The sequence below is a fragment of the Neovison vison genome, chromosome 3 (genome assembly GCF_020171115.1).
Source record: "Neovison vison isolate M4711 chromosome 3, ASM_NN_V1, whole genome shotgun sequence".
Taxonomy (NCBI): domain Eukaryota; kingdom Metazoa; phylum Chordata; class Mammalia; order Carnivora; family Mustelidae; genus Neogale; species Neogale vison.
In genome coordinates this window covers 233243379-233256022 of record NC_058093.1, presented here as the reverse complement: position 1 = coordinate 233256022, position 12644 = coordinate 233243379, and the positions used below count along the sequence as shown (strand labels likewise).

Sequence of the window (12644 nt, the reverse complement as noted above, 5' to 3'; positions counted from 1 at the left end):
CTAGATCGTTAGCTATTATGATTACACTATTATTCTATTACTGTTAGTCCTCTTTCTAGCCTATTGTTACTTTATTATTTTTTTAATGTTTTTATTCATTTGAGAGAGTGCAAGTGAGAGCACGAGCAGGAGGGAGGGGAAGATGGAGAGGGAGAAGCAGACCGTCCGCTAAACAGGGAGCCCCACACGGAGCTCGATCTCAGGACCCCGGGGTCATGACCTGAGCCCAAGGCAGCCGCTTAACTGACTGAGCCACCCAGGTGCCCCTATTTATTATTTTAAATCCTGTAACTATTAAGTGCTATTATTAGTCCTGGGGCTGTTAACAATGATTATATTACAATTATATTACGTTTGTTATTATTATTATTATTTAAGTTTATTTTTTTAATCATCCCTACACCCAGTGTGGGGTGGGGCTTGAATTCACGACCTCGGGGTCAGGAGTCACATGCTCTTTCCACTAAGCCAGCCAGACGCCCCATGTTACATTTATTATTAATCTTATTACTCTTCTACTTTAGTTTTTATTTATTATTATTAATCCCGGTACCGCTTGTTATTATGGTAACTATGAATCCTAGACCTGTTATTATATTTATTTTTGCTACTAATATCTTACTGTTATTTTATATTTACTGTTAATTCTGTAATAACTAACAGTAACTTATTATTATTATTTTTTAAGATTTTATTTATTTATTTGACAGAGATTACAAGTAGGCAGAGAGGCAGGTAGAGAGAGAGGGGGAAGCAGGCTTCCTGCCGAGCAGAGAGCCCGATTCGGGGCTCGATCCCAGGACCCTGGGATCATGACCTGAGCCGAAGGCAGAGGCTTTAACCCACTGAGCCACCCAGGTGCCCCAGTAACTTATTATTTTTAACAAGATCTATTAACAGTTGTTACGTTATTATTCTATTGTTATTGATTCTTTTATTAATTCCATACTGGTTAACTTTTGTGTTGTTATCAGTACCAGTTGTTAATATCATGTTAATGGTATTAATAAGCATTTACTAATGTTGTCATCGGCTGCTGTTTCGTTACTGTTATTAATCCTGAGAGTCTCCAGCCCCTAGTTGGCAGGCAATAGGCGTTCTCCCCCGTCGGTGTGAGAGCAAGGGCGGTGGCACCTGCTGGCTGAGGCTACCTCCCTTGCTTCAGGGCAATTCGGATAAACCTCCTTCTCACTCTGGGCCCCAGGGACCTATGAAGTGGGAGGAGCCACGGTGAGAAGAGGAAAATCGCAGTTCAGAGCGGGGGTGCTCTCAAATCTAGGGCAAGGCGACAGAAGAGGTGTTCGTTGTAAACCCGTTGCCTTTAGAAGGAAAAGCATGAACAGAGTGAGAAGTCTCTCGCGGAGAGAGCATTGAAACAACCAACTTGGACTCGAGGGGACGCCTGGCAAGAAGAAATTAAGCGAGAAGGGAAACCACTTTGGGCCTCAGAGAAATCTGGCACGAGAGAAGGCTTGCACTGTGATTAAAAAGGGGAAGAACCACAAGTCTCCATTTAAGTCAGCAAAACTGCTGTCTGGGCAGTGAGAGGGAAAGTGCTTGTGGCTGGCAGCTTTCAGCAACCATTTGACAACTGCTGTGTACCTGCTGCTCTGTTGGCACCACCTGGCAGCTGTGTGACTGCAGGCAGGTAACTGCTCTCTCTAGGCCTCAGTCTCCCCAGATGCCATATAGAGATAATAATATGGAGTGATTGGTTTAGGCTTCCCTAATACCTCACCCCCCCCCACCTTGTCCCACATCCTCAGATGCTGTGTGAATGTTACTGGCGCACCTTCTAATGGGTTGCCAACTCCAGACTTTGCAGCTCAAATCCAAACTCAACAGGTCCTTCAAAAATTCCCCGTGGCTCCCTATTGCTCTCAAGATAATTCCCAAACTTGACACCAGGACCTTAAAGTTTCCATGTGGCAGGCCTACCTTTCCAACTTCATCTCTTCCCATCTGTAAGCCTGGGTATCACACTGCCTTCTGGGCTTGCCTCAAATGCACCAAGCTTATTCCCACCTCAGGACCTTTGCACTCACTGTTCCTTTGGCCAGGAATGCCCTTCCCTCAGACTTTATCATGCCCAGATGTTTCTTGCTACAGGATGGGGAAAGGGGTGGTCTCACCTCAAATGCTAGTTCCTCAGAGCGGTCCTCCCCAAGCCTCCAGTCTAAGACAGCCCCTTCCTACTATCTATCTTTAACTGTTTTATCTTCCTCTCAATCCATTATCCCATTTATTCAAGTACTTATGCTGTGTGTCCCCTCGCCAGAATGTCTGCTCCACAAGGGCAGCCTATTTGTCTGTCTTGTTCACGTCTGTGTCTCCAGCACCTACAACAGTGCCTGGCGTGTTGGAGGCATTTAACAAGTATTTGTGGGAAAGCACATGTTCATTGCTAGAGGTCCTTCAAGGTTATGTGATTTCAAGGATCCTACAGCAGACCAGCCCTGATCCCCGTCTGGGTGGAGTCTGGAAATCCCCATCTTCTGGGGAACCCCTTTCTGCATCTCCAGGGGCAGAACTCAAGCCTGATTAACAAACACGCAGGTAGTAGTGCTTTCCCTTGGGCAAAGCCCAACGCTAAGTGCTTTAATGCACTGACTCATTTAATCCCCACAGTAACCCAGTGGAGTGGGTACTCTTACTCTTTCCATTTCACAGATGAGGAAATTGAGGTATGGAGAAGTCAAGTCATTTGCCCAAGGTTAGTAAGAGGAGGAGGCAGCAGACCGGAGAGTGTGTTGTCTGGGAAGGGGTGATGAGGTTCCTGCAAGCTTGGACTAATCGACTAGTTTCCTGTTGTGGGAGGGAGAGAAGAGTAGACATTCCTCTCTCACCACGCTGCCCCGTGTTGGGGGAAGGGCCCGCTGACTGTATGCTCCACCTCAGACTAGGGGGCACCCCACTGTCAACCTCACCCCACGTAAGGCCTGCAGAGAAAATGAAAGCACGGGGGAGAGCAGAGAGGGAGGCCCAGAGGGCATGGGTGTCCGCGGTCCGGGAGGGCTTCCTGGAGAAAGATGTATTCCTGAGGTGTGGCCCCGATAGTAGTGGCCCAGGGGAGTCGCCCGGTCCAGGGGAGGTCGGCCTACCCAGGCACCAGCAACGACAAGAGCAGAACCGAGGGTGAGGACAGAACCCGAATGGGGCGGGGCTACGGCCGTGGCGGGTCGGTTCAGCAGAGTCGCGGATAGTCGGGACCCGGCGGGGTTGGGATCCTTCCCCGGGGGGTGACGAAAGCTGTGGTCGCTATTGCACGGACCCGCCCGGAGCGTGCAGATAAGGCCTTGCAGGAGGGAGTCGCAGGGGCGCGCCCCCTCGAGGCCAAGAGGCTCGACCCCGCCCCGCCCCAGGCCCCGCCTCTCCCCATCTGGCCCCGCCCCCGCAGCGCTGAGGCACCTGGGGGTCTGCAGGGGCTAGGTGGGTGGGGCCAAGGTTGCCCCACCCCTCGGTCGTTCATTCCCTTCTTTAGCCCTCGCGACGCGACCTCGGGTGGGCGAGGTGTGGGCGTGGCTTGGTAGGGCCCGCCTCTCTCCGAGCTCGCCTTTGAGACCCCAGGACCCAGTCAGCCGTGGCGGATCCGGATTAATGGGCGGGACCATGTCCGACCACGCCCCTAGGAGCCGCCCCCCTCCCCGGCCGAGTCTGGCTCGGGGAAGGACCGGGGCGTGGTCTCTCCCGGTCCCGCCCCACCCTAGCCCCGCCCCTGCCGTGGCCACCCTCCCCCGCTGGGCTCCGCTCTCACAGCCGGTTCCTCTTTACATAACGGCGCGAGGCGGCATGGGCTCGGGCCACCGCCTCCGCCCGGCCGCCCGCCCGGACTGTCGCGGCCCGTGGTGGCGACGGCGGCGGCAGCAGCAAAGTTTCCCCGGCGGCGGCCCGGGGGCGCATCCCCCCGCAACTGTCAAGCGCTGGCGGCGGAAATGATGAGGCGCTGGCCATTTTCCGAGCCCGGGTTTCCTGCCTGAGCCCCGCTCGAGCGAGCCGCGAGCCAGGAGCCGGCGCGCGGGAGAGAACGCGCCCGGGGCGGGGGCCCGCCCGCCCCCTCGGGATTTCGGGGGGCCGGGGGCGTGCGACGCCATGGGCCGGCCGGGCCCGGACCCCCTCTCTCTCAGGTAAGCCCGCCTTTCCCGGCGCTCCCTCCACCGGGTTGGGAGGGCTCTGATGGGGGAAGAGGAGGCCCCCTGTCCGGTTCTGCCCGGTGTCTGCGCACTCCCACAACAGTCTGAAATACTGTCCTGCCCCTGACCCGGGTGGGGTGTTCAGGGGCGGCCCTTCTCCAGCTCCTGCGACACCCTCCCAGCCGACACCCCCACCCACACACGTGTTGGCGATGTCATAGGGGAGGCAGTGGGGAAGGCGCTGAGAGGGTATGGTTAATACCCCCAGTCTACCCCTTAAAGTAGCCCAGTCAGTCGAGGGCAGCAGTCCCCCTCAACTTGTGTGTGGTGAGGAGGGGTCCAGGGTCAAGCGCTTGGTACCTTGAAAGTGAAAGCAGTCAGATGGGGCTGTGAGGATGGAAGAGCCCTCTGGGAGTGGGGCCACCTGTCCCTCCCCATTCTCCCAGCCCAGACCATGTGGCTAGGAGGGTGTCTCTGGATTCTAGAAGCCCCTCTCCCCAGTCACCATACCTCAGAGGTGGGCCAGGCCAGGTGCCCCCAAGCCGCTGAGTTTGGGGCTTCCCAAGGGTTCAAGAGTCCTGGAACTCAGTTCTCTTTGAGTTGGTGCCCTCACATCCCAGACCTGGAGCTCAGGTGAATCCTCCTATCTAAGAAAAAAAAAAGTGGGTGGGATGGGGTGATTTGCCTTTTAGGTCAGCACGGCTGGGAGGGACATTTCAGAGGCCTTTAATGCTTGGTGCAGAAATCCCCTCCCTTCCCTCCCTCTGCCCATGGGGGCTTTTGGGATGATGGGGATTGCATTTGAGGAACTGGGGAGGGGGGCCTTCCTGCCTGTCCTGCCTTTTTTTTTTTTTTTTTTCCTTTAATTTCCTCATTCTCCTGTTTCTCTTCCCCATTCCCGGCCACGATGATGTAGGTGAGGAGGTCACTGCCTGCAGCTGGAGGCCTCCAGGGAGGGGCATGGCCAGGCCTGACTGAGCGGGAGGAAGTGAAATTGGGCTGCGGTGGGGGCTTTGGAGCAGAGGGTCTGGCAAAGCAATGTCTGCAGGGCCAACGTCCAGCTTTGGAGGCAGGAGGGGCTGAGATCTGACCCCCATGCACCTCTCCTGGGAGAGGAGCATCCCCTGACCCCCACCAGCTGCCAGGCTCAGCTAGGGCAGCCAGCCCATCCTGCCTTCCCTTTTACAGTCCAGCTGCAAGGCCCCTACCAGGCGATGGGCACATGGGTCTCCAGGGCTAGGGGCGCGAGTCATGTCTGGCTTTCTCATCACTGACCTGGCTGCCAGAGCGGAAACAGCTCTGAGGGCTCCCTGGGGCTGCGGGGGCTGGAGACCCAGCCCTAATGGGGGGAGAGCAGGCAGAGGCCTCCCGGGCAGGCTGGGGTCAGCCGATGAGAGGCCAGGGCCCGCTTGGGAAGTTGGAAGGGTTTTTAATACACTTTTTCTGAGCTTTTTCCCACAACCCTCCTCTGGGAGGGAAAATCTTCTGAGCCAAAGGGTGAACATTCCTAGAACTTGTGCGAGTCCCTGTGGACCACAGAGGCAGCCAGCTGGGAAGGAGCTGGACTGAAGTACCAGCTGCTGGGGTCTGAGGACCTTCCGGGGTTTAGCAGTGGGAGAGGAGGATCCTGGAGGCGGAGGTTCCATGCTCCCACTGCTTCTGTTCAGCTGAGGGCATGGCCAAGTGACACCTGTGAACCTCAGTCCCCTCCATGTGAAATGGGATTAATAACAGGTTTATGGTAGGGATTTAATGAGTCATTGTGTGAGAAGCACCTGCTGCCTGGCAGAGAAAAGTTTCAATTACAGGTGGTGGTGGTTATTTTATTATTATCATTACCATCATTATCTTGATTTTCCTGGCTGTGGAATGTTTGTCCATCAGCATCCCTCGAGCATTTCCAGCACGTGTGTGGTTCTGGGGGGCTCCTGAGTTTTTAGGAGAAGAATTGGAAAGATGCAGGCAGGATGAGGGGATGGTGCTTCCTGGCTACAAAGCCTTGCTTAACTATCCCAGCCTCAGTTTCCTCGTCTGTCAAATGGGTGTGAACAGAGTACCTAATTCTTAGGGTCATTGGAACCATATGAGCGAATTTGCAAAGTGTTTAGAACATTTTGATCAGGAGTGATAGTAGTAATAATGATGAGACTGTTACTGTTTGTTGTGGATGTTAGCTCTGATTGTTCTCCTTCTGATCCTCTGTTTTCCCTCCCCGCCTCCCCTGCTGTTCCTGTAAACCCTGGACTTAATCCTTCCTGCTAGATAGAACTTTCTAGAACAAATCAGATTCTGTAGAACCCCTCCAGATATGGGCGGAGCCTGGGCCCAGCAGACACAGGTAGCCCTGAAGCAGGTCAGCCTTTGGGGGCCCTTGGATATCTTGGTCCAGCCGTGTTACCCTAGGACACCCTCCACCTCCTGGATGGAACCTCTCCAAGGACAAAGGGGGAAGGGCTGGAGGCACTTGGAAGACCTCCCAGTCCCAGTGCAGCCCACTTTGGGGGTTGGGGGAGGTATGGAGATGCACATAAAGCAGTCAGAGCTGGGCCTCCCCTGACGATAATAGGTAAGGATATTATTATTAGTATATTAAATGAGTTGCCTCTCCTGTTAAATTCCCACTTCTCCTTGGTAGCAACATGAATTTTGGAGCCAAATCCAGGATCTGCCAGGTTCTAGCTGTGAGGCCTAGGACAAATTATCAGACCTCTCTGGACCTCATCTGCCCAATGGGGACCAAGAGTCTTAGTCTTTCAGGGGTATATGAACCTGTGCGTAAGGTAATATATGGAGTGTGTGAGCCCGGCGCAGTGTAGGGACTTGAAAGGCGTTGGCTGTAATTGCTATGGCTCTGTGCCCCTGGGCTTGTCCCTGAGCTCTGCTGTCCTCCTCTATGACATGGGAGTACTAATGCCTGGATTATATTGAAAAGAGGCGTGCACAATGCCTGGCATGCAGTCGGTGCTCAATAAGTGTGAGCTGCTACTGTGAGTGCCCTAGAGGGGGCTAACACTTCATTGCCGGGTTTCCTGGGAAAATGGTCCCAAGGGCCACCCGCCCCTCTGCGCCCCCCCCCCCCAGTGTTCAGCATCTTTGGCTGGGCGGGGCAGGAAGCTGCTTCCATCTGGCAGATGGGAGAAGCCTGCCTCAGAGTCCAGAGGTGTAATACAAGTTTCTTGTTCCCAGCCAGACCCTGTTCCCAGCTACCCGCCCTCCCTGAGGAAACTGAGGCGGGCCGTCTGCCCAGGGGAAGTGACTCAGCTGGGGTCACTTGCTGAGTCAGGCTTAATTGGACCCAGGAGCCCTGCACCCCAGCTCCCTGGCTTCCGGGGGCCTGTAGTCCCTTGGAAACTGGGCAGGTCCAAAGGCCACAGCTGGACACAGCTCACTTGGGTCCTGTCCCCTGGGCAACCATCATTCCTCAGCCGGGGCTCTGAGGTCCCACGGACCACCCCTACGCTTCGCAACCTGGTATTCTTCTTCCCAGCAAGGGCAAGGGGCACTTCCCCAGGAGAGCAAGTCCTCCTGGTGTCCTCCGGCCCCGCCTCGACCGGAAGCCCAGCAGCTGAGCAGATGGCTGGAAGATTTGTCCTCCCACGCCACCCTGTCAGGGGTCGGGGAGGGGGGCCATGCTGCAGGCTTCCTTGTGAGCCAGGCCGTGAGCCCCTGGGGGCCTGTCCGGATGTGGGCCCCCACCCCTGTTGGCCGGGGGGGGGGGGCGGCGGTGGTGGTGGTGAGGGAGGGCAGGCTGCCACTGCCCCTTTGTCCCCAGGGAGGCCTGGGAGGGAGGAAGTCTGCCCTGCTCACCGGGCGCTGACTCACAGGGTGCCTGATGGAGGTGCCGGCCTTGGGGAGCTGGAGGACTGGAAATGTGACTGGGGGAGGCGGTCACAAAAGAGGGCCTTGGGCATGAATACACCCTCTGAGAGCCGGCCTCTCACGGGACAGGCCAGAGAAGGTGAGGAGTGTGGGGAGAGGTTCACCTCTCCTGACACCATTGCAGGGTGCAGGACACCGAGGGGGTGTCCCCGGGTAGAGTCTCAGCCTTCTCAACTCGGGGGCAGTGAGAAGAAGTCACATGCTGGTATGGAGGGGTGGTGCTGGGGCTGGGGAGTACTGCCCTTCCTTGGGGGGATAGTCCCTGGCTTTCTCCTGAAGCCTAGCTGGGTAGGTAGGTGGGGTGTTAGGCTGGGTGTGGGCACAGAGGACTTGAAAGTCCCTGGGCACTAGGTGACCCCAGAGAGGGTGCCTCAGGACTCCACGGACTGCTCAGTGATATAGGGCAGAACCCACCTCTCAGCCTCCCCAGGACCTCAGAACCTTTATTCCCTACATCCCAGGGGCTTCTCCACAGTCTGGACAGCCTGAATGGTGTGAGAGGCAGTGGGCTGACTCCCAGGCGTGTGTGTTGGAGTCCCCCCCCCCCCCCCGCAACTCTCTGGGCTTCCTTGGGCAGAGGGTCTGGGCTGCTGGAGAAGTTGGTGCTATAGGTGGGAAAGGACAAAATGCTTGCTGTGGCCTATAGTCAACCTGGAGGCCTCCCTGGAGGAGGTGTCTCCCTCCGAAAATATGGGACTTCCTGCCCAAACATCTGTGAGCTGGGGGCAGGGGAAGCTGTGGACCTGGGGGAGGATGGAAGCTCTGGACTGGCTCATTTTAACTTCATTTACCACAATTTATTCTCCCCAAGCCTTGGCAGGTGGAATTCCCACAGGTGGGTAACGATCTTGTCTGCACCTGGGCCTCATAATTAAGTGGGAAATGTTAGCTTCCCCAGATTATGTTGTTACCCAGGGTGATCGGATAGAGGAGGGGCTGAGGAGCCCCAGTCTCTGGGGTCATGGGTTAGAGTGGGCCCCACAGTTCAGATTCCCTGCCTAGAGCCAGGATTCCCAGGTGTTCAGCGCCTCATTTCTCTCCAACTTGGTAGGGGCTCGAGGGTTGCTTAGGCTGGATCTGCTTCAGCGGGGGACACCAAGCTCGGGCTAGGGTTTTAAGGCCTGCAGGCACTCTGGTGGACATAGTTGTCTTGAATGTGGGGTCCTGAGAGGCAGATCCACCCCCAGCCCAGCCCAGGGCCCTAGGATGGGCAGGGGGACCGTGATTTCCATGCGTTTGCTGTGGGGACTTGGGGGGAAGGGGGTGCCAGGATTGACCTTCCTGCTCCGCATAACATCCTTCTTGTCCCTCACCCCACCATGGGATTTGGGAAATGCCGGCGCCCCACCTGCACACACATAGCTGGGAACTCCCCGCCCCAGAAGCCCAAGTGCATTAGGCGGGAGGGACTCTGCAGATTTGTAGGCCCCTCTGTGTGAGTGCGTTCATCCCTTTGGCCACCCGGGCTTCCAGTGCTCTGGTAGGTGGGGGGAGGGGGGAGGAGGGGGCCAGTGGAAGTGCCCCCAAGACCCTCCTACTTATACCCCCAACCCTAAGCCTGGAGATTCCTGGGAGTTCCTCAAGTGATTAATAAATGCTTTCTGCTAAGAGGTTTTCAGGCTTTAATCCCACAGCGGGTGTGATCTGATCAATTACTTAGCATATAGTAAGTGTTCAATAAATGGCTGCCACCGGGGCTCAGGCCCAAGGAGAGGACCATCTTCCTGCCTGCTGCCGCCCAGCCAGGAAACCTCCGAGGCACGCCCCCTCCCAGACGTGGGCCCCAGCTGAGCACTCAGTGCTCTGACTGGTGACTTCCTGCCCGGAGCTCCTGCCTGGAGCCACCTCTCCCCTGAGAAGGCCTTTTGTTCAGGCTCCCTTGACGCTCCCTGCTGGCCCAGCCCACAAGGCAGGCTCCCTCTCTGGCTTCTGTGATCAAAGGCCTGAAATTCTCTGGAGCTGGTGCTCTTCTCTGCTAACAGTAAGAGTAATAAAATAGCCACAGCCACTTGTTTGCTGAGCCCAGCGCCTCGCAGACCTCCGTTCTCAGAATGTTCCTAGTGAATGCCGAGAGCTGAACACTGGCCCATTTTACAGATGGGGGCACGGGCTCAGAGAGAAGAGCCCCCTTTTCTGTACCGCACAGCGAAGAAGTGACAGAGGCAGGAGGCGGCCCCAGGTTTGGCTGGTAGCCCCACAAGTGCTTGTCTGGGCAGGGGGTGGGGATCTCGGTGCGTTTCTCAGAGCCCTGCAGCCCTTCTGTTTGTCCCTGTCGGTCAGGAGTACGACTCCAAGAGCAGGACTGCCAAACCACAGCCCACCCCAATCCCAGGAGTTCATTAACTCATACAGGTGCTATTTCAGGAGCATCTACTCTGACCTGGCCGTGGGGGTGACCCGAGCGAGATGGCCTCTGCACCTTCCAGGGGCAAACAGCCCTGGTTGAGCACACAGGACAGAGAGCGGTTCTAATCCCAGCTCTATGCCTCACTGGCCGTGGGGCTCTGCGCAAGCTAATCTTCCCTTGTCTTGGCTTTTTTATCTATAAACTGGACGTATTGATATGTCTCCCCTCTACCCTCCAGTGTAGATTAAACTAGTGAGTATAAATGCAAAGTGTTTAGCACACGGCAGGGCATCTAAAAAGCCAGAAATAGTGTCGTTTATTCTTATTTTTGTTTTTTAAATTGTATTTCTAAAATTGAGATATGACTGGGGTGCCTGGTGGCTCAGTCGGTTAAGTGTCTGCCTTCAGCTCAGGTCATGATCCCAGGGTCCTGGGATCGAGCCCCACATCGGGCTTCCTGCACAGCAGGGAGCCTGCTTCTCCCTCTTTCTCTGCCTACCGCTCGCCCTGCTTGTATTCTCTTTTTCCCTGTCAAATAAATAAAATCTTAAGAAATAAAATTGAGATATGATCAACATACATTAGTTTCAGGGATACAACATAATAACTAGATTTCCTGTGATCATTTTACAATGTATACAAATGTCGAATCATTGTTTTTAAACTTATAACCTGTGGTTGCTTTCCTGACCCCCTGGTGGCTTTGGGACCTGGGCAGGGGAGCTGATGCCCCCTGACTTCCGCAGGGGCTGAATGAGAAGTTTATGTCCCTCCCCTGGGTTTCCTTCATTCAATATACATTCGCGGGGAAAGTGAGTCTTCCTAACGGTGTGCATTCTGGCACTGAGCAGGCATTTTGGGACGGCTTCTGTGGGGGTTTCTATTGCCAGCAATCGGACCTCCCATGCTTCGGTTTCTCTGTCTGTAAAATGGGAGCAATTATAGGCCCAACTTCCTAGGCCTTCCATGAAGCCTAGGAGAGTTAATGCTTTGCAAAAGCAGAACCAATGCCTGATGTCTAGCAAGTACTTGGTCCACACTGCTCTTCTGTTGGGGGAACCGTAAGCGGTGTGGTTAGGAGGGCTGCCGGCCATCCCCCAGGCAGTGGGGAAGCCTGGAGCTGGCACACTGTTCCAGGAAGCCTCCTGCCAAGGTTGGGCCCTGCCATTGGGCATGGGGACTCGGGGGTGCCTGGGAGGTGGGTTGGCCCGGTGAGAGGTGGTTGTTGGGGGGGGACTGGCCCCAATGCATCTCTTGCGGGACTATGGGTTGCAAATGCAGCTGATCGCTTGCATTCATACATTCATTCATTCAGTGGGCATTTACTGAGCTCCTGCTGCATGCTAGGAACTGGGGCTGGAGCAGGGACCAGATTGGGAAGCTCATAGTCTGGTGCGGAAATAGCCACTAATTTAAAAAATAACAGCTATCTAAAAAAAAAAAAAAAAGATTTAGGGACGCCTGGGTGGCTCAGTGGGTTAAGCCTCTGCCTTCAGCCCAGGTCATGATTTCAGGGTCCTGGGATCGAGCCCTGCATCAGGCTCTCTGCTCAGCAGCTCTCTCTCTGCCTGCCTCTCTGCCTACTTGTGATCTGTGTCAAATAAATGAATAAAATCTTTTAAAAATTTTATTTATTTTAGAGGAGGGAGTGAACGCACTTGGTGGGAGGGCAGAGGGAGAGAATCTCAAGCAGACGCGATTGGGGGTGCTGGAGGTCACAACCCCGAGGTTATGACCTGAGCTAAAATCAAGAGTGGGACGCTTCACTGACTGAGCCGCGCCTGGCTGTTGAATGCTAACATGTGACGGATGTGCTGAAGGTCAAGTTCAGGACTTGACTCTGTGTGCTCATGGAAGGTTCTCCAATGTGAAGTTGGAAGCCGGCTGAGAGCAGGCAGGGCTGAGGGGACACTGAAGGCAAGGCCCAGAGGCTGCAGCCAGCACGTGATGCTGCAGAACACACAGGGTCTCCTAGAGGAGCAGGAGCTTGGGTCTGGAATCCTAGAGCTTTCTGGGCCCCCTAACCTGCGAGAACAGTGCTTGCCTCACCTGTGTGGCTGCATGGGGGTGGCCATGGGGTTAACTAAGGACAAATCACACACACAGGTCCTCAGCAGCAGGGCAGCTTTCTGGGCAGTGTGGGGGCCAAGAGCACATGTTCCACCCCTCCCTTCCCTTCTGCCTGGCAGCCTTCATTGACTGTGTGCAAAGCGCTTACTGCGACGAGGTCTCCGCCTTCCTCACTGATGCAGACACTTGCTCTGCACTGCCTGGGGCGTCCTGCTGCA

The 12644-nt window shown here is 55.3% G+C and overlaps 1 protein-coding gene across 2 annotated transcripts in view; it reads left to right on the top strand.

The window, feature by feature from the left end:
* Window positions 1–3800: 3800 nt before the first annotated feature.
* The window catches only part of SH2B3 (SH2B adaptor protein 3), a 37474-nt gene continuing 28630 nt past the window's right edge, over window positions 3801–12644 (top strand). For both annotated transcript variants that reach the window (XM_044244272.1, XM_044244271.1), the window contains exon 1: window positions 3801–4124. The gene's annotated coding sequence lies outside the window, so the exon portion shown is untranslated. The remainder of the gene's footprint in view (window positions 4125–12644) is intronic.